The 3037-nt window shown below is 53.9% G+C and overlaps 1 pseudogene; it reads left to right on the top strand.

Annotated features, from left to right (window-relative positions):
* The first annotated feature begins 208 nt into the window (after window positions 1–208).
* On the top strand, window positions 209–2220 carry LOC116474159 (SHC-transforming protein 1-like; annotated as a pseudogene).
* The last annotated feature ends 817 nt before the right edge of the window (window positions 2221–3037 follow it).

Here is a 3037-nt window from a genome sequence, read left to right as displayed (position 1 = left end):
CAGCTAATTTTTCAATTTTTGGTAGAGATGATGTCTCCCTATGTTGTCCATGCTCGTCTCAAACTACTGGGCTCAAGCAATACTCCTGCCTCAGCCTCCCAAAGTGCTGGGATTACAGGCATGAGCCACCATGCCCAGCCTGAGAATCACAGTTGATGGGAGCAGAAACTCACAAGCAGTAACCTCCACAGGAACCAGTGCCAGGGTAGAAAAACCTGAAGTGTAATTGACAAATTGCTGTAGGCTCAATGTGAGCAACTCCGAAAGTTAAAAACTGCAGGGGGAGAGGGTCAGGGGTTAGTGAGGCGGGAAGTGAGTGTAATTAAGTTTCTCTAGGGAGGCAGGGCCAGGGGACAAAGTTGGAGTGGCGACCTAAGCAGGCAGTGGTGTGATCTGGAATCAAATCGGCCTGCAATGAGGTGCGGAGACTCCATGAGGCCCTGCTTTGCTCTTCCTCTTGGCCCTGCTCTGCGTCCGCTGGGACCACTTCCTTCCCATCCTCACTTTGCTAGCTCCAGTCCACAGCTGTTGTAGCAGAGGATGCTAATGGCCCAGGCTCACTTCCATGGGCTATATGGAGGTCCTGCAATCAATGCGTGCCCTCGACTTCAACACCCGACTCAGGGCACTCAGTGAGGCAGACCATCAGTCTGGTGTGTGATGCTGTGCTGGGTGTGAAGGGGGTGACAAGGAAGAGAAAGCCCTGTAGCTGCCTGCTCAGCTCTATCCTGGGAAACTTGCTGGAATGCCAATTCTCACTGTCTCCACCAGCAGCCTCAACCTCATGGCCGCAGACTGCAAACAGGACACAGCCGAGGATGTTGCCTACGTTGCCAAAGACGCTGTGAATCAGAGAGCCTGTCACATTCTGGAGTATCCCAAAGGCCCTCCCAGGGTGTCATCAGCACCATTGGCCAGGCCTTCGAGTTGTGCTTCAAACAATACCTCACGAACCCACCCCAACTCATCACCCCCATGACAGGATGGCTGGCTTTGATGGATCAGCTTAGGATGAGGAGGAGGAGGAGGAGGAGGAAGAGCCACCTGACCATTAGTACTATAATGACGTCCCGGGGAAGGAACCTCCTCTTGGGGAGTTGGTAGACATGAGGCTTCGGGAAGGAGCCACTTCAGAGGCTGCTTGGCCCACTCCACCCAGTGTCTGGACCTCCAGCCACTTGGGAGCTACACTGCCTGTGGGACAGCCTGCTGGGGGAGATCCAGAAGTCCACAAACAGATGCCACCTCCACCACCCTGTCCAGCAGGCAGAGAGCTCTTCAATGATCCCTATGTCAATGTCCAGAACCTAGACAAGGCCCAGCAAGCAGAAGGTGGTGCTGGGCCCCCGATCCCGCCATCAATCGCAGCGCACCCCGCTACCTCTTTGACATGAAGCCCTTTAAAGATGCTCTTTGGGTGCCTCCCCCTCCCCGGTGGTGTCCGTGGCTGAGCAGCTCCAAGGGGAGCCCTCGTTCCACCAGAAGCTGAGCCAGGGAGAGGCTGAGGCATTGCTGCAGCTCCACGGCGACTTCCTGGTGCAGGAGAGCACGACCAAGGCCAGTATGTGCTTACTGGCTTGCAGAGTGGGCTGCCTAAGCACCTGCTATTGGTGGACTCTGAAGGACTGGTTTGGACAAAGGATCACTGCTTTGAGAGTGTCAATCCCAGCACTTTGGGAGACCAAGCCGGGCGGATCACGAGATCAGGAGATCGAGACCATCCTGGCTAACACAGTGAAACCCCGTCTCTACTAAAAATACAAAAAATTAGCTGGGCATGGTGGCGGGCGCCTGTACTCCCTACTCAGGAGGCTGAGGCAGGAGAATAGTGTGAACCCAGGAGGCGGAGCTTGCAGTGAGCCGAGAGCGAGCCACTATACTCTAGCCTGGACAACAGAACGAGACTCCGTCTCAAAAAAAAAAAAAAAAAAGAGAGTCAGTCACCTCATCAGCTACCACATGGACAATCACTGGCCCATCATCTCTGTGGGCAGTGAACTGTATCTACAGCAACCTGTGAAGCGGAAACTGTGATCTGCCCCAGCGCCCTCTTCCAGAAGATTCCACCCTATTCCCTAACTCTCAGGACCTCATTTGGGAGTGTTCTGTAGGTCTGGCCTTGTGTCAGAGCTGAGAGTAGTGTGGACACTGGGTTTAGTATCCAGCTAAGTGAGACAGTTTGAGTCAGAAGGCTGGGGGCGAATCCTGCTTCTCCCCAAACATTAATCACCCGAAGTATTAATGGACAGAGTGGCCCCTTACCTAGGCCTTTCCTGTGCCAACCCGATGTCCCTTCCCCAAGAAGGTGAGTGCTTGTCATGGAAAATGTCCTGTGGTGATAGGCCCAGTGGAGCAGTCACCCTTCTGGGCAAGGAGGAACAAATCACACCTCTGAGCTTCAGGGTACCCCAGACCCCTCTCCACAACCCCCACCCCATGTTTAAACTTTGTGCCTTTGACCATCTCCTAGGTCTGAAGATATTTTATGCAAAGAGTTCGTGCCAGATGTGGTGGCTCACACCTGTAATCCCAGCACTTTGGGAGGCCGAGGCGGGTGGATCACTTGAGGTCAGGAGTCCAAGATCAGTCTGGCCAACATGGCGAAACCCCGTCTCTACTAAAAATACAAAATTAGCTGGGTGTGGTGGCGTGCACCTATAATCCTAGTTACTAAGGAGGCTAAGGCAGGAGAATCGCTTGAACCTGGGAGGTGGAGGTTGCAGTGAGCCAAGATTGTACCACTACACTCTCGCCTGGGCAACAGAGTGAGATTCCATCTCAAAAAAGAAAAAAAGAGTTCATGGGTCTCTGAGTTCAATGACAGGGATGCTGACACCTTCTTGGCTTCTGGGACCCTGTTTTCTCCTTGCTCAGCACCCTCTCTGGTTTGGGTTGGGAGAATAGAGACAGGAGTGGCAGCTATCCCCTCTACCTGGGGATATGCAACCCTTAAAGATTGTCCCAGAGCCCCCCTCCCAGCCAGAGGGAAGATGGACCCCTCCCTTGCTCAGTGCCTCCTGGCCAGAGCCCCTCAATC

The sequence above is a fragment of the Hylobates moloch genome, unplaced genomic scaffold, assembly GCF_009828535.3.
Source record: "Hylobates moloch isolate HMO894 unplaced genomic scaffold, HMol_V3 SCAFFOLD_10, whole genome shotgun sequence".
Taxonomy (NCBI): domain Eukaryota; kingdom Metazoa; phylum Chordata; class Mammalia; order Primates; family Hylobatidae; genus Hylobates; species Hylobates moloch.
This window is presented reverse-complemented; position numbering and strand designations above follow the sequence as displayed.